This window comes from Mustelus asterias, chromosome 1, assembly GCF_964213995.1.
Source record: "Mustelus asterias chromosome 1, sMusAst1.hap1.1, whole genome shotgun sequence".
Lineage (NCBI taxonomy): Eukaryota > Metazoa > Chordata > Chondrichthyes > Carcharhiniformes > Triakidae > Mustelus > Mustelus asterias.
The window spans coordinates 149,807,928-149,826,805 of NC_135801.1; the positions used below are offsets into that span (position 1 = coordinate 149,807,928).

The 18,878-nt window shown below is 46.4% G+C and overlaps 1 long non-coding RNA gene across 1 annotated transcript; it reads left to right on the forward strand.

The window, feature by feature from the left end:
- Positions 1-1,591: 1,591 nt before the first annotated feature.
- LOC144501667 (uncharacterized) lies at positions 1,592-18,236 on the forward strand. The gene is made up of 3 exons (XR_013499173.1): positions 1,592-1,652; positions 6,536-6,596; positions 17,137-18,236. It is a non-coding gene; the product is annotated as an uncharacterized LOC144501667 (long non-coding RNA).
- Positions 18,237-18,878: the final 642 nt, after the last annotated feature.

The following is an 18,878-nucleotide window of genomic DNA, read 5'->3' on the forward strand; positions in this document are numbered from 1 at the left end:
GGATGGCATGGCCGCACATCCACTCTGGGAGGAGGGATCGGCCGCGGACCCCCCCTGACCAGAGGATGATCTGGGTCCCGCCCCCCTCCTCCTCCCACCCACCACCGCCCCCCCCCTCCCCCCTCTGACCAGAGGATGATCGTTAGAGAGCTGCTCTCTCCACTTTCTGCTTTTTTTTTCGCGCCTGGGCGCTCTGTCAGATTTTTTTCGAACTGCGCATGCGCAGTTCAGAGCTCCGATCGATCCGCCAGCGCTAAGCCCCGCCCACAGCGCGGATCGGGCCGGAGCCGGCAAAACGCGAATGGGCGCGCTGGAAAGAGGATTCCAGGCGCGGATCTATTTGACGCCCAGATTCGGCACTTAGACTCAAAATGGTAAAATCAGGCCCACTGTTCTTGATTTTAAGTGCAGCCCCAAAATCTACAGCTAAGATGGAGACAATTTGCTGTCTGTGGTGACTTTGGTCGGCTTCCTCTGGTGGTCCAAGGTCTAGAATACCTAGCCTGCTAAGGGTGCACTCTTTTTGGCCTGACCTGCTGGAGGTGATGGAGTCGCTGACAGAGAAGAAATGGAGCAACAGGGAACAGGTGAAGTGCCCTGGGATGAAGCCCACAGGATGCCTTGCTGGTATGCCTCCTCCCTGTGGGTGCTCAATAGCAGCTCCCTGACTCCTTGAGGAGAAGGGGCACCTGGAAGGAGATTGAGTTGCCTTATTCCACTCTTGCATTGCCATTGGTGCGCTAAAGCCATGGCTAAAGTGATGGAGTGCAGTTCCAAGTGCATATCTGTGAGTTCTGATGGACCTGGATCTCCAAGGTGTTCACCACCCTTCCCATGGAGGCAGCTAAGTGCCACATGCTGGAGCCACGGCAGCAGACAAAACGTGGATGGACTCTTCCTTTGATCCATTCAATGCATGGCCTTCTGCCTGATGTTCCCTGCCTGTCTCTACATCTCCATCAGGTGACTTACAACCAAATTCAGAGGCTCATCATCTGCATGGGGCTGAGCAGGGGCCTGGTCTCCAGCAGTCCTCCAAGTGTCAGGGAAATCAGTTGTCACTTCCTCTTTCCTCTGTGGACTCGTATCAGTGATGTGCTCACCAGACTGTGACCCTGAGCCTATTCTGGGCTGTGCATCCACCCAGGTGAATGTAGCTGCCCTGATGGAGGGTGCAGGTGAACACAGTGACGGTGCTTCCTCTGAGGACTCTGATGCATCCTCATCAGAAATGGGGTTGGGGCTGGTTTGGTGGTTGGTCTTCCTTGTAGACCTCCCTTTTTTGTTGTTGCCTGGAATGGAGAAAATAAAGATTAGTGTTGCCTAAGCAGGTTCCTTCATTAAGTGAATGTCACACTCTATGGGCACATCTGACAATTGCAGACTGTGGGTATCCTTACTGACTTCCTGCGAGAGTCCTATTTCACATTCAGCACAGGCAGGGTCCAAATCCTCCCCACGAGTTGTGCAGCTTCCTCCTCGATTGGAGTGAGTATTTGGCTATCAGCCAGCCTGCTTCTGATCTGGGCACACTGCCTTCTGTTGTGTAAGATCATGTCCTGCAGGAAGACAGAAGGATTGAGCATCATCCCATGGATGCATGAACAGTGTAGGAGCACGTATGCCTAATGCCAGCTCCTGAATCCTCCCTGGTAAGTAATTAAGCAGGATGTAATTCAGCTGAAGGAACAATGAGAACATGAAGGAGCTGGCACACATTCAGTGCACATTTTTGTTTTTACACATTTGCGGAGTCTGGGTGTCGCTGGCAAAGCCAACAGTTATTGCCCATCCCTAATTATCCTTGAGAAGGTGGTGAGTTGCTTTCTTGAGCAGCTGCAGTCCATGTGGTGTTAGGAAGTGAGTTCCAGGATCTTTACCCAGTGATAGTGAAGGAATGGCAATATAGGGCCCAACTTTACCATTGAGTTGCATTCGTCTTCGGGCGTGAAAACTCAGTAAAGTTGGGTGTGAGGCGAGTTGCACAATCCGTGCCCGCCTCCATGCTGGTTCCCCCTTCAGCATGACCCAAAAATGGCCGTGATCAGGACCACGCGTGAGATGGTCGCGACATCCATTTAAATGCATTTGCTTGCATTTCAATTGAATTAATGGGCTGCATGCCCAACTTTACCGACACTTCCCCCTTTACCACCGTATTCGCCAATCCGGTGCGAAACAGACATGCTCCATAAAAGTCCGATTCGGGCGCTCCATCAGTGAGGCTTCGTGAGGAGGAAAGTGCATAGCGTCCGATGGCTCCCTGCTACTTATGGGGGTCCTTCTGTTGCAGTCATTTTGTTTCTCGGGTTGGGGGGGTCTTTCTGAATGTGTGGGGGGGTGAAGGGCTGTTGCTCAGCAGGGTGTCCGATGTCCGATTTGCAGTACGGACCCGGGTCTCAGCACTGACCTCAAGTATTGTGGATGCTGCTGGGTCCTAGAGCGCTCAGCACTCTGCCAGCTGAAGGATATGCACAAAGCCCTTGCACTGCTGCAGCCTCTGAACTTTTTAAGGAGCCAAGATCCTGGGGAGCATGTGGGTGGGGGAATTGGTGGTTTGTGATTCTGGGGAGCATGTGGTTGGGGGAATGGGCAGTATGGACAGTGACTGTTGATGTGCTAGGGGCAAGCAGAGTTCCTTAACCTCTACATGTGTTCCCCTCCATCTCCAACCCTCCTCACCCACCTTCAGAGTGATGAAATGGCTTTTCCAATGCAACCGATTGATCTTGCTGTTCTTTTGGTTGCTGCTGGAGCTGAGGAGCAGGAGCAGGAAGAAGAATTGCGGGCACAGGAGGCCCAGGCCTTACCATTTGCAGGAGTCGAGGGAGATGACCACCAGAGGCAGGAGGTGACCGCCATTCACCCCGAGGAGGGGCGCAGGAGCAGAGACCCTGGCAGTTCCGTGCACAAGTGTCATTTGAACAGATGTCGGACACCGTGTGCCACCAATGGCCATGCCCCCGTAAGGAGACAGTGCAACACCTGTGCCACCTGTTGCACTGCCAAGGTGCCAATGCCCAGGGGGCACCACCCCCCACCGTCCGGCCCCGTGGGAGGATCCAGTTGCTCTCCCTTCACTCCAGCAGGGTTGGCCCGATAGTTCCCCGAAAGTGGGGACCTACTGTAAACCCCGCTCGAGTGAAATAATCTGGTGGGTTGGGAGAGGCAAATGGGATCAGAGAATTTAGTCCTGAGTCTGCTAATTGGATTTAAATTATATTAAAAGCAGATGAAAATGCCTTATCAGGTCTTCCTGCCAGTTTCCATTCTGGATCTGACAGCGCATGAAATCTGGCGCTGGGAGATGCGCTCACTGCGGGAACGCATGCATGAATCCTGCACATGTCCGGCCGTGAGATTCTCCCACTCTGCTGCGCTAGAAAATTAGCGTGGTGGGGTGGGAGAATTGCCCCCACCATATATTAAACTGATCTTTTTCTACACCCTAGCTATGATTGTCACACTATATTCTGCACCTTCTCCTTTTCTTCTCCCCTATGTACTCTATGAACAGTATGCTGTCTGTACAATGCTCAAGAAACAACGGCACATCAAAACATAAAGTTTTTTAAAAAAGTTTATTTATTAGTCACAAATAAGGCTTACATTAACACTGCAATTAAGTTACTGTGAAATTCCTCTAATCGCAACACTCTGGCACCTGCTCGGGTACACTGAGGGAGACTTTAGCATGGCCAATGCACCTAACCAGCACGTCTTTCATACTGTGGGAGGAAACCGGAGCACCCTAAGGAAACCCATGCAGACGCAAGGAGAAAGTGCAGACTCCGCACAGATAGTGATTCAAGCTGGGAATTGAACCTGGATCCCTGGTGCTGCGAGGCAGCAGTGCTAACCACTGTGCCACCGTGCCACTCCTGAGCTGGAGCCAAGTCCATTTACCCGAGCCAGTTCCCCTGACACTAAGGGTGAATTTAGCACGGCCAACCTGAAGAACTGAAGAAACCCAAGACTTTATTTTCTTGTGCAACACCCAGTTCTCTCTGAAGTCAGATGTCAAGTGTTGATTTATTTCTTTAATAAGAGCTATCACATAAAATAAATATTTATACTGGCTTTTCGAATGTTTGCTAAAAATATGCCGAGCAGGCAGATCTCATTATGACATATTTAAGTTTAAGTTTGTTTATTAGTGTCACAAGTAGGCTTACATTAACACTGCAATTAAGTTGCTGTGAAAATCCCCTAGCCACCGCACTTTAGCACCTGTTCGGGTACACTGAGGGAGAATTTAGCATGGCCAATGCACCTAACCAGCACATCTTTTGGACTGTGGGAGGAAACCGGAGTACCCGTAGGAAACCCACGCAGACACGGGGAGAATGTGCAGACTCCACACAGACAGTGACCCAAGCCGGGAATTGAACCCAGGTCCCTGGTGTTCTGAGGTAGCAATGCTAACCACTGTGCCACCGTGCTGCCATGATATTTACATAGATAGAAGATTGGCTACCTAACAGGAAGCAAAGAGTGGGCATAAATGGCGTATTTTTGGGTTGGCAGGATTTGATGAGTGGTCTGCCACAGGGCTCAGTGCTAGGGTCTTAAGTCTTTATGTTAATCAGTGAGCAATGTTGGGATGACACCAGCAGTGTCTTTTTGAGCTCAGCGCTCCAGCTGAAACTATCATTTAACTTTCCATATCTGATCAGCAGCAAGAAGGACTCTGCAACCACATCACTTATATATTTATTATCAGCTACGTACAGGTTATGTCTGTAAATTCTACAGATGTAAAAGTATTGCCTTGGCATTGCTAAGGGAGCCTGGAGCTGCTTTGCTGGGGCCTCAGAATTTATTGGGAATCTAAATACATGTTCTGGCTAGTTGGTACACATCAGGATTCCATAGTAGTCCACGCAATGAATTTGTCAACCATTCAGCCAACAGGTGTAAAGCTGCACAATGGGCCCTGCACTAGTAATCTTTAAAAAGTCGCCCAAATGGCAGGGAAGGTAATTAATAAGAACTTCTGCAATTGTAAACTGACTGAATCATAGAAATCATAGAATCATAGAAACCTTACAGTGCAGAAAGAGGCCATTCGGCCCATCGAGTCTGCACCGACCACAATCCCACCCAGGCCCTACCCCCATATCCCTGCATATTTTACCCACTAATCCCTCTAACCTACGCATCTCAGGACACTAAGGAGCAATTTTAGCATGGCCAATCAACCTAACCCGCACATCTTTGGACTGTGGGAGGAAACCGGAGCACCCGGAGGAAACCCACGCAGACACGAAGAGAATGTTCACTGGAGTGCATTTGAAGATGTGGTGAGTTTCTGGACTTGCCAAAGAGTGTTGCTGCAAACTTACAAGGTTTGCAGAGGACAATCGTAATGGAAGTCATATAGTGAAAGTATTAGCATGTGTGTCCTTTCCACAGTTGGTGTGGGTGCAGCAGTGCCAGTGCCTCTGGGTCTGCAGGATGATAGAGATGTGGGGAAGAGACTGAAGTGAAGGAAAGTTCTACAGCATGCTCTCTGTCAACTCCTCCATGCTCCTTGACTGTGGCAGGTGGCTGTCTGACTGGCCAACGCAGTCAGCATCTCAATGTACCCATCAATGTACTCTTCTGTGCTGACCCACAAGGTCCTCATCTGACATATGGACATGGATGGAAGATTGGCTAGTTAATAGGAAACAAAGAATGGGTATAAATGTTGCATTTTCTGGTTGTCAGGATGTGACGAGTGGTGTGCCTCTTCATCAGTGGTGGCATGTGACTCTCTCTCTTCCCTCTTGGGCTGCTCTGGCTAGGTTGGCAACAGTTCTTGGGAATCTGAAAGCAGGAAATCAGAAAGGGGAGGTTGGGGTGAAGGAAGGTAGCGGGTGGGAAGCAAGAGGTTGCTGGTCACACCATTTCAATTTGACATCATTTGCCTGAGGGTGAGATGAGAATGAGAAAGGGCATATTGCAGGGATTTACCAGCATCTTCAATGTCTTCAATGATCCTGGATGTCATGGACTCTATCAGCACCATGAACCTGAAAGCCATTCCCTCAATTCTACTCAGGATGCAGGCATTCTTGTCTCCTGTTGGCTCTGCCCTGCTCCATTCTATTGTGTGCCATCTTGCCCTGCAAGAGTGAAGGCGGAACATCAATGATTATGCAACACCTTGTTTGGGTGATGGTATTGCCATAGCTGAATAATTAGGGGTCTGTGGGACAGTGAGAGGTGAATGTGAGGCTCACAGAATTGGTGGGTGCATGAGGGGGTGCGGTGAAGTATCTGGATATCAGCTGTGAGTTCTGGGTGCCAGGGGTGCTTATAGTTGAGTGGTGGGGTGCATTGAACTGTGTGAGAGTTTGGTGAAGTATTGGATAGGGTATTGTCATGTGAAGATACATTCACTGACCTCAAACACACATGTGATGTGTTTCGACTTCCTGTGGTGATGTTGCAGGTCCTCTGGTCCACTCACCAGAAATGGAGCTTCCTGGTCTGCAGTGGGACTAAAGCACAGCTAATAAAATTAATGAAAACACTTTTTCCCTTTCAGGGGAAGGGGAGTCACAATGCGCAGGCGCAAGGACAGACAGGTGGTGGTGACCTTAAGTCAGGTGAGTAGTATGTACTCGAGATGACATGTGAACGTAGAGCCAGTTCCATTGGTCAAAGAGATGTTTTTGGAGGAGGATATGGCCCAGTGGACAGGGAATAGATTGAGGGAGGCTATGAGAGATGTAGGACAGTTGTAAGACTGACATGTGAAATCCACTCATCTCCATCACTTGTCCATTCAAAAGCTTTTGATTAGCCTGCTGTCCAATCTAAGAAACAACCAAAGTTCATGTATACTGACTCCCTAATGGTCTTCGAGACTGACATTTTATCTTCCTCCTTCAGGTGAAACATTCTCTATGCAAGGACCCTCCCTTGACCTCAGATGATGTTCACATAACATCTTCCTTCTGCACTGTTCTCTTGGTACAGGCATGTTGTTGTGCCTGTGTTTCAGAGCAGAGGGCAGTATACACCGGTCACATTCGCCTGAGGAGCTGGCAGAGACAGAGAATCCCCAGGGTGCCAACAGTCAGAGGGGACCAGGGCCATGCTGAGCCTCTATTAGGTGGCAAATGATGAATGTCCCAAGAACATGAATGTCCAGATGGAGATGTGTGTAGATCTTATAGAATCATAGAATCCCTACAGTACAGAAGGAGGCCATTCGGTCTATCAAATCTGTACTGACCACAATCCCATCCAGGCCCTATTCCTGTAACCCTCATTTACCCTGCTCATCCCTCTGACATTAGGGTCAATTTATCACGGCCAATCAACCTAACCTGCACATCTTTGGACTGTGGGAGGAAACCGGGGCACCCGGAGGAAACCCACGCAGACACGGGGAGAATGTGCAAACTCCGCACAGACAGTGATCCAAGGCTGGAATTGAACCCAGGTCCCTGGCACTGTGAGGAACAGTGCTAACCACTGTGCCACCGTGCTGCCCCTGTGTGCCGCCCCTCTGCTGTGTCTGGCAGAGATTTCCGAGGGTCTGTGTGCCAGAGGATTCTATGCAGAGTTTGGGCTCTCCATTAATGCATGGGTCTGAATGTACAGCATTCTCCAAGGAGAGAGTGGAGAGGCAGCTCCAGGGAATCAATCAGGATTTCTGGTATTGTGTTCAGATCTGCGAACCCACACGCTGGCAATAATCTCAGCAGCTCACCACCAATGTGAGAAATGAATGAGTCCCTAGTGACTCTGTTAGCACCCTGTCCACCTCTGGTGAGCACAGAAGTTCAAACAAACCTCATGTTGGCAGATGAGCTGCAGGTCCAACTGGGGGCTCCTCTCAGGACACTCTGGTCCTGATAGCAGCTCCACCGCCCCTCTGCCAGTGAGCATCACATCTGAGGACTCCACCACGACTGAGGAGTGCCCAGCCAAAGGTGCTGGAGTTTCTCGCCCAGTTGGGGCCTACATAGGCCCCAGCAACCAGATAACGGTTGCCAAACTCATCAAGGCTGATGGAGCATCTGAGCCAGCTGTCTTACATTGGTTGTCAGCGTAATTCTCAGCACATTGAGGATTATTTAGCAAATGTTGTCCAATCCGAAATCGCATCTAACACTGTGTGTTTTCAGTTTTGCAAGCATGGACTGGTTGGTTAGAGTTTGTAACTTCTCACTGTGAACAATGGCTGGTACACACTGTTTAATACAATCTGCCAGTATTTGTGACATATACACTGAAATTCTGCCTATCACACAGATGAGTAATGTGGTGTATGATTTTCAGTACCAGAGTAATGCTAGCTATGTAGGCCACATGTCCCAAATACAGTAGTATCGGTAAATAATCCTGTGTACTAAGAATTACACGGACCACCAATTTAAGATTTTTTTAGTCATTCTGTGCTGGTTCTTAAAATCTGACCAATCTACTGACCTATCATTAATCTTTGAAGATTTGTACAGTATTTCCTTTAATTTGATACTATCCTTAACTTCTTTGTTTAGCCACAAGATGATGCATCCTTCTCAAAATGTTTTTCTTCATAACTAATAAATCTTCGCTGAGAGTAATCAAATATTGCCTTAAAGGTCTGCCACTGCAACTCTACTATTCTACATTTTAAATTAGTTTCATTTTAATTAGTTCTGCTTTCATACCCTTATATTTTCATTTACTCAGGTTTGAAAGACTGGTCTTAGACCCACACTTCACCCCTTCAAACTGAACATGAAATTCTTTCATATTATAATCGCCGTTACCTGAAGGTTCCTTTACTGCTTCTACTTTCAATTTTTCTACATTACAGGAAGGATGTAATTGCTCTGGAGAGAGTGCAGAGGAGGTTTACAAGAATGTTACCAGAGCTGGAAAAGTGAGGCTATGAGGAGAGTTTGGATAGGTTGGGGTTATCTTCCAGAGAAGGCTGAGGGGTGACTTGATTGAGGTGTACAAAATTATGAGGGGAAGAGATAGAGTGGACAGGATAAAATTGTTTCCCTTGGTGGAGAATTCTAGAACCAGGGGATATGGATTCAAGGTAAGTGGCAGTAGGTATAGAGGGACATGAGGGAAACATTTTTACATAGAGGGTGGTGGGTGTCTGGAATTCGCTGCCCGGGTTGGTGGTGGACGCAGAGACCATAAACTCCTTTAAAAAGTACCTGGATCTGCACCTTAAGTGCTGTAAACTACAGGGTTATGGGCTGGGTGCAGGAAGGTAGGATTGGAAAGGGCACCTGGGTGTCCTCAGGCTGGCATGGACCAGATGGACTGAATGGCCTCCTTCTGTGCTGTAACCTTTCTATGGTTATATGGAAGGTACAATTGATTAGTGCAGTCAATGACGAGTATGGTTAGCACTGGCTGCTTACATTATTCAAAGGAAAATGCAGCAAAAGATTGGCATGCCATTTGCTTTACATTGGGCTGGATTTTACAGCTACAATTCAGGCAGGCAGCACCTCCCCCCAAATGCTGCGTGATAATGTCAGGTCAGAAGTCTAATGTCATCATGCCAGTGTCTGATGTTATGGAAGGTGAGCAGGCGTGGAAATCGAAGGTCCTCCCACCATTTTGAATGACAAATTACAGCAATTTTAGTAAATAAAAGCAAAAATATTGCGGATGCTGCAAATTTGGAATGAAAACAGAAAATGCTGCATAAACTCAGCAGGTCTGGCAGCACCTGCAGAGAGAGAAACAGAGTTAACGGGTGGGATTTTCCTGCTGCAATCGTCCCAAGACCGGAAAATCCCTTTGCATGATCCGCCCCTGCCCGCTACAATTCCCGTGGCGGGCGGAACAATTCCACCCAACAGTTTGAGTCCATATGACCCTCTACAGAACTGGCAATTTTTTGTTGCCTACTCTAATCTTTGGTTGTTGGACAGGGAACGGTCAGGAATTGATACAACAGTTGTGTAGAGGCAGCACAAAGGCAGGTGAAAGGGGACCTTGGCTGCACATAGTAGAAGAGTCTGTTGGTGGCAGAATTTTATGTTTTAGACTTTATTTATTCAGTGTACTTCTTAGGCTGCCTAAGAATAAAAAGAGAGTGGGAGGACAGGGAGCCTTTAAATTGGTGGCTGTGTCCGACTTCTTGTTCATGGCATGACCCCTCTCTCGCCTGACGCCTGGGCACAGATGCCTGATTGGGCACTGAGCCCCGTTAATTCCACTCATTGGCCAGCCTTCCTGACGGGCAGTCGGTAATTGATCATCTCACTTGATTTACTCAGATGGTGGGGGCGGGATCGAGCGGACCACACACTTTCTCTTCTACCTCAGGCCTCTTTCAATGTTAAAATGTTAAACACATGCAAGTGCCATGTATATCTCTTCCGAGACATGAATACAGTTCTCAAATCTCGAAAGACGCTTGTGACACTGCTCGACAATTCTAGAGCAGCACTTTGAATGAGCACAGGTTCCATCGCACCCGTTTTCAGGGCCTATCCAATTTAGGGCTCATCTGCGTGCCACCAACCGTGGTAGTAATTGCCCTTAACTCCTACATAGCAACTCAAAAAACAATCCAAACTATTGGGTGGGAATGAAAAATGAATCAGTCTCAAGCACCAGAAGCAAAATGATGAACAGCATTTGTATCTTGTACGTCAGCTTTCTTGATAAATCTGCAAGCTTGACTAAGGTATATGCAAGCAGAATCAGCACAGCCACAGGGAGACAGGAATCCTAACATAATGCAGATATAGTGAAAGTGCCTTAGGGTCTTCACTAATTTAACTCCCCCAACATCTTCTAGTAATCCTTTCATCCTAATTATACAAGCTGCTGTTCCAACAGTTGACAAAACTTTGGCAACAGCTCTGAAGTGTTTATCGCCCACCCGAAAAAACTTGCTTCTTACAGATTCCCAGATTCCCCGGAGGTAGTACAGCAGGGCGACACTTCAAATGAATGCAAATGCTGGCACCAGCAATCATGATTTTACTCTGAACACAAGTTGGCTGAGCACCGAGTCCACACTCACAGCCCTGTATGGACCTAAAATCCTAAATCTGGAGACTGTCCAGCATCCCAGAAAAAAAATTGCCAACTTTTAAATAATAGCGCTGTTTTCCTATTATTGCTCCAGAATTTAATTGGTTCTACAGTACAATTAGCCAAGATTGTTACAGGAATCTCTTCAAGTCCAAGTGGATGTATAATATGAGTAAAACATTAACCCTGATCACATTAAATCTGACCCATGACTGGTCTTGTTTCTATTACTAGCTGAGTTTGGCCATCTCACGCATTATCATATCTGCCTTTCTGTAGCTAAGACCACCTCACACTCAGTGATCATTCTGGAAAAGAAAAGTGCTTGACTTCTCTGCCAATGACTAAATACTTCCTCTGACTGTTTTTCATTTCCCCGCACCACCCCCCATCCTTCATTTTGATGTCAAATACACTGCACACAGAAGCTTATAACATTCTTCTGAAGCATAGAGGCTATCCAGATAGTAACACCAGCTGCAGTATCCTTCTGCTGACCAACCCCTAGTGCCCTATCCCCATCATGCTCTCAGATCCCCCCTGCTGCAAACTCTGAACCTCTGAATCACCTTCAGCTCAATCTCTCTCTGCCTCCTGCAACCCACCTACTGCTCACTAATCTCCCCCTCTCACCTCAATTAAGTTTTCAATGACCTCGGCGTTTGGCCAACTTCCATAATCCAAAATAAAGTTTGTGAGCTTTTAGAAATACTTTATTAACCCAAAGCAGCCCAGCATGGATTTGTTAAATACTGTGGATGCTGGAATCTGAAACAAAGACAGAAGATGCTGGAAAATCTCAGCAAGGTCTTAGAGCGTCGGTGGAGAGAGAATTTGGATTTGTTAAAGACAGATTCAGGTTACTGCAAAGGCAATGGGCCCTGGTAACATTCCGGCAATAGTACTGAGGACTTGTGCTCCAGAACCTGCTGCTCCCCTAGCCAAGCTCTTCCAGTACAGTTATTACAACACTGACATCTACATAACAATGTGGAATATTGCCCAGATATATCCGGTACGCAAAAAGCAGGACAAATCCAACCCAGCCAATTACCACCCAGTCTACTCTTGATCATCAGTAAAGTCATCGACAGTGCTATCAAGCAGCACTTGCTCAGCAACAACCTCCTCAGTGACGCCCAGTGTGGGTTTCGCCAGGGTCACTCAGCTCCTGACCTCATTACAGCCTTGGTTCAAATAAAGAGCTGAATTCCAATGGTGAGGTGAGAATGACAGCCCTTGACAACAAGGCTGCATTTGACCGAGTGTGGCATCAAGCAGCCCTAGCCAAACTGGAATCTATGGGTATCAGGGGGCAAACACTCCAGTGGTTAGAGTCATACTTGGTACATAGGAAGATGGTTGTGGTTGTGGAGAGTCAGTCATCCCAGCTCCAAGACATCCCTGCAGGAGAACCTCAGGGTAGTGTCCTAGGCCCAAAAATCTTCAGCTGCTTCATCAATGACCTTTCCTCTATCATTAGGTCAGAAGAGGGGGTGTTTGCCGATGATTTCGCAATGTTCAGCACCATTCACGACTCCTCAGATACTGAAGGAGTCTATGTTCAAATGCAACATGATCTGGACAATATTCAGGCTTGGGCTGACATGTGGCAAGTAACATTCACGTCACACAAATGCCAGGCAATGACCATCACCAATAAGAGACACTCTAACCACCACCACCCCTTGACATTTAATGGAGTTACCATCACTGAATCCCCCACTGCCAACATCCTTGGGGTTACCATTGAACATAGAACATAGAACAGTACAGCACAGAACAGGCCCTTCGGCCCACGATGTTGTGCCGAGCTTTATCTGAAACCAAGATCAAGCTATCCCACTCCCTATCATCCTGGTCTGCTCCATGTGCCTATCCAATAACCGCTTAAATGTTTCTAAAGTGTCTGACTCCACTATCACTGCAGGCAGTCCATTCCACACCCCAACCACTCTCTGCGTAAAGAACCTACCTCTGATATCCGTCCTGTATCTCCCACCACGAACCCTATAGTTATGCCCCCTTGTAATAGCTCCATCCACCCGAGGAAATAGTCTTTGAACGTTCACTCTATCTATCCCCTTCATCATTTTATACACCTCTATTAAGTCTCCCCTCAGCCTCCTCCGCTCCAGAGAGAACAGCCCTAGCTCCCTCAACCTTTCCTCATATGACCTACCCTCCAAACCAGGCAGCATCCTGGTAAATCTCCTCTGCACTCTTTCCAGCGCTTCCACATCCTTCTTATAGTGAGGTGACCAGAACTGCACACAATATTCCAAATGTGGTCTCACCAAGGTCCTGTACAGTTGCAGCATAACCCCACGGCTCTTAAACTCCAACCCCCTGTTAATAAAAGCTAACACACTATAGGCCTTCTTCACAGCTCTATCCACTTGACTGGCAACCTTTAGAGATCTGTGGATATGGACCCCAAGATCTCTCTGTTCCTCCACAGTCTTCAGAACCCTACCTTTGACCCTGTAATCCACATTTAAATTAGTCCTACCAAAATGAATCACCTCACATTTATCAGGGTTAAACTCCATTTGCCATTTTTCAGCCCAGCTTTGCATCCTATCTATGTCTCTTTGCAGCCTACAACAGCCCTCCACCTCATCCACTACTCCACCAATCTTGGTGTCATCAGCAAATTTACTGATCCACCCTTCAGCCCCCTCCTCTAAGTCATTAATAAAAATCATTGATCAGAAACTACCAGAAACTCAACTGGACTCACCACATTAACACAGTGGTTACAAGAGCAGGTTAGAAACTAGGAATACTGCAGCTCGTAACTCACCTCCTGACTCCCCAAAGCCTATCCACCATCTATAAGGCACAAGCCAAGAGTGTGATGGAATACTCCCCACTTGCCTGGATGGGTGCAGCTCCAACAACACTCAAGAAGCTTGACGCCATCCAGGAGAAAACAATCCGCTTGGTTGGCATCGCATCTACAAACATTCAATCCCTCCACCATTGACGCTCAGTAGCAGCAGTGTGTACTATCTACAAGATGCACTGCAGCAATTCACCAAAGACCCTTAGACAGCACCTTCCAAACCCATGACCACTTCCATCTAGAAGGACAAGAGCAGCAGATACATGAGAACACCACCACCTGCAAGTTCCCCTCTGAGCCACTCACCATCCTGACTTGGATATATATCGCCATTCCTTTGCGTTCGCTGGGTCAAAATCCTGGAATTCCCTCCCTAACAGCATTGTGGGTCAACCCACAGCACATGGACTGCAGCGATTCAAAAAGGCAGCTCACCACCGCCTTCTCAAGGGCAACTTGGGATGGACAATAAATGCTGGCCAGCCAGCGATGCCCATGTCCCAAAATGAATTTAAAAAAGGATTAAATTCAGAAAGACCTGAAAACAGACATGGGACTGCGAGACAGAATTATCCAGTAACCCTTTCAATGTAGGTAGCATGTTAAATCCATGTTGTCTCTTGTTTACATGGTTGCAAAATGCCTAAGTACTACCCATGCTGTGCATTGGTTGCAAGCATCAGCCAAATATCATTAGTGAATATCACCAATTAAAGGCATATACTTCTTAAGTAGAAGATGCAGTGCAGCAGGAAGAAATGGCTGATGTCCTACATGAACTATAACTGAGCTGAAAAGGATTGAAGGATAGCTGAACATGCGAGACAGCGTGCACCAAGGCTTTTTTAATTAATGCACCAGAGGCCTTGCTGGAATAGGTGAAAAGGAAGAGAGATATTCTCCAACCACAGGGAGCCGGAGACCTTCCAGACATGGTTAGAAAGCAATGGGAAGAAATAGCACTGGATGTCAATGCCAGGAATGCTGCTTTCGGAGTAGAAACAGAAAATCCTGGAAACACTCAAGTTTAATCATCAAGAACCTCGATAGAGGGCAGGAAGAAGTTTAATTATTTCAGACAAGTTGTTGAATTGCATGTGCTTGTCTTCAAAAAACCCATCAGACCAATTGCATCACTCGCCTGATCCACTTCTCAATTCATTATGCCCCATTACCCACCTACCAATCATTTCAATCAATCAGGACTCAATCTTAATATTCAGGTACTTCATAGAATAATATAATACCTGCAGTGCAGAAGGAGAACATTTGGCCCATCAAGTTTTCACCAACTCTCCGATAGAGCATCTTACCAGGCCCACTACCTCATGCCATCCCCGTAACCCACACATTAACCATAGCCAACCCACTAAGCTGCACATCTTTGGACTGTGGGAGGAAACTGCCGCACCCGGAGGAAACCCACGCAGACACAGGGGGCAGAATTTTACCGGCACATCTGCCCGCATTTTGTACGATCCCGCCTGAGACCAATGGAGAATGCCGTTCTCCGAATCGTGCCCACCCCTGGGATCGAGGCAGGCATACTGGTAAAATTCCGGCCAGGGAGAATGTGCAAACTGCACACAGACAGTCACCCAAGCCTGGAATTGAACCCAGGTCCCTGGTGCTGTGAGGCTGCAGTGCTAACTACTGTGTCATCCTGCCACCATGTTGCCTGGGCTTAAAAATAAGGGGTCTCCCATTTAAGATGGAGATAAGGAGAAATATTTTTCCCTAAAAATGGTGGTTAATCTATGGAACCCTTTTCCCCAGAAAATGGCAGGTACAAGATAATTGAATAATTTTAAGGCAGAGGTAGATAAGGGAGTCAAAGCAAATCAGGGGGTAGGTGGGAGTGTGGTTTTAACATCACAATCATATCAGCCACGATCTTTGTGGTGAACCATTGTTGGTTTCCACCAGGAATGCTGAGCCATGGTTTGGCCAGCACTATGAGTCTGTAGATATGTTACTGTTGGGGTTAGGGTTGGGCTGTTCTACCTGTTAATATAGTCCTATGGTACACCCCAGTTGGCTCCGCCTTCCGGGAGAGGTATAAAGGTCACTGCTCTGCCTGGTGACCCTTTAGTCTGGGATTGTATATTGTATATAGTAGCTCCGTTATTGTTGGCAATAAAAGCCTTTATTTCTCAGGTACATCCTGCCTCCCATGTGATTTATCACGCATCAATCTTATTGAAAAGCGGAGCAGGCTTGAGGGGCCAAATGACCTACTCCCCCTAATTTCTCCACTGTGCAGAAACTTCAGGATGCCTCAGGTATTCCTGGGACCTACATTTTACCTCCATTTTACATTTTACATCTACTTCCCATCCTGTCTACACTTCCTGCTGCTTCGGCCAAGCTGCCAGCATAATTAAGGACCCCAGGCCCCCTGGACATTCTCTCTTCCACCTTCTTCCGTTGGGAAAAAGATACAAAAGTCTGAGGTCACATACCAACCGACACAAGAATAGCTTCTTCCCTGCTGCCATTAGACTTTTGAATGGATCTAACTCGCATTTAGCTGATCTTTCTCTACACCCTAGCTATGACTGTAAAACCACATTCCGCACTCTCTCATTTCCTTCTCTATGAATGGTACGCTTTGTCTGTATAGTGCGCAAGAAACAATACTTTTCACTGTATACTAATACATGTGACAATAATAAATCAAATCAAATCAAAATCAAGTTTTCAGGAAATGCTTCCAGCTTCTTGAACTCAGGATTCTAACCTTGAGGGCGAGCTGGATTCACAAGTAGCTGGGTGTTCCCTGGATTGCAAGAGGTGGTCACTCCACAGTCAGTTGAGTTCAGAATTATCTAGCTCTGCCTTAAAATTATTCAATTATCTTGTACCTGCCATTTTCTGGGAAAGAGAGTTCCATAGATTAACCACCATTTTTAGAGAAAAATATTTCTCCTCATCTCCATTTTAAATGGGAGATCCCTTATTTTTAAACCCAGGTGGCACGGTAGCAAGGTGGAACAGCACCAGGGACCCGGGGCAGGAAGAGGCAAGCAATGTGGGAATCCTTCAGGAAGGTGGCTCACTCAAACTGATGCTCAGCATTGACAATACCTTGGAGGAGTCTAGTCTCAAGTGAGGCTTTGCATTGCTCTGCTGCTTTTGCAGAGGCCGAAATAGCACCTTATTAATTGCTTTTTTGGGCTGGGTGGAGAAGGTGTTTCCCTTTGGTGCCCACCACTTGGCATGTCTGCTAAATCTCACCAACTTCTATAGATGCAGTATAGAAAACATTCTTTCTGGTTGTATCACAGCTTGGTATGACTCCTGCTCTGTTCAAGACTGCAAGAAACTACAAAGGGTCATGAATGAAGCCCAAGCCATCACTCAGACCAGCCTCCCATCCATTGACACTGTCAACACTTCCTGCTGCCTCGGAACAGCAGCCAGCATAATCAAAGACTCCACACACCCTGGACATTCTCTCTTCCACCTTCTTCCTTTGGGAGAAAGACACAAAACTCCGAGATCACATACCAATCGGGTCAAAAACAGCTTCTTTCCTGCTGCCATCAGACTTTTGAATGGATTTACCTCACGGTAAGTTGATCTTTCGCTACACCCTAGCTATGACTATAACATTCTGCGCTCTCTCCGTTCCTTCTCTATGAATGGTATGTTTTGTCTGTATAGTGCACAAGGAACAATACTTTTCACTGTATACTAATATATGTGACAATAATAAATCAAACCAAATCAAACCAAATCAAATGAAAAGTTGGATAGACCCCTATGCTGCCCAATATTATGTTGACTTGGAACCAATATTTGCTGCCCATAGCCTGGCGATGGTAAGGTAATAATTGGTCTTTGGTCAGCGCAGGTTGACTGATTTGTTTTGTGTTACACATGTCTACTCCTTTGAAAATGTGCAGCGTGAATTCTGGAGGGTTTATATTCATTGTTGAATTTAATCAGACAATCAGGGCAGAAAATGGCAAAAATAAACAGCACTAGGCTGGTGGACAAGCACCAAAGGAACTTTTTGTTCTAGTTCATGAATGATGGTTGGAAAGAAGCCAGGTCTATTCAGTATGACTTTAGTAAACAGCTTTTGTAAAGTAGTTTTCATATCTCTCATGTCAGGAAAGGAAAGTGTGCAAAATGTATTCATGTGGCATTGTGAAAAGATTCAGAACTGTGATTTAAACAACGTTATTTATGGCTGCAGTCATATTAAAGAAAAGAAACAGGCAAAACAGAAATAAATATATACCAAAGGCCAAGAAAAATGTGCCAATTTGTAAACTCAAATCATATGTATTTGTTGAACATTGTCCAAGGCCTTCCCCTCCCAACTCAATTTCAAGCACTGTGGCCAACTGATACCTTTGTTGAATGACTGGCCACTTAGGCATTGAATAAGAAAGGGATCAAAAGCAGCCAATTTATACATAACAAAATTCCACAAACAGCCATTGGACAATGGCCAGATTATGTCTCTTAGTGATTGTTAAGGAATAAATGTTGACCAAGACTCCATGGAGAACTCCTCTTTTTTGAATATTGTCATTGGATCTTATGTGTTCACCTGAGAGGGAAGATGGCACATCATTTTAACATCCAAAAGATGATGGCCGGGATTCTCCCAAAAAAATTCCAAGTTCTCAACGTGCAGGAAAATGGGAGTAAATCTTGTGGGTTTTTTTAGCATGATTTCTAGGATGAATCTCTGACACTCTGTGCATCAGAGAGTGCCCGAACTTGATTCACTCTGGAAATCAGTGGCCTATTCCTGCCTGAGATGCTGGAATGTAGCAAAGAACAACAAGTTTAAGGATTAAGAGTATTTTAAAAACCAACAAAGGGCCACCAAAAAGTTGGTAAAATAAGGGAAAACAGAGAATGTAAGAGTAATCTAACCAGGAATATGAAAACAAATTTTAAGACCTTTTCCACGTATATAAAAAGAGATTAGCTGAAGTAAATGTTAATATGCTAGTAGCAGAAACAGGAGAAATTATCATGGAGAATGAAGAAATGACAGGGGCATTGA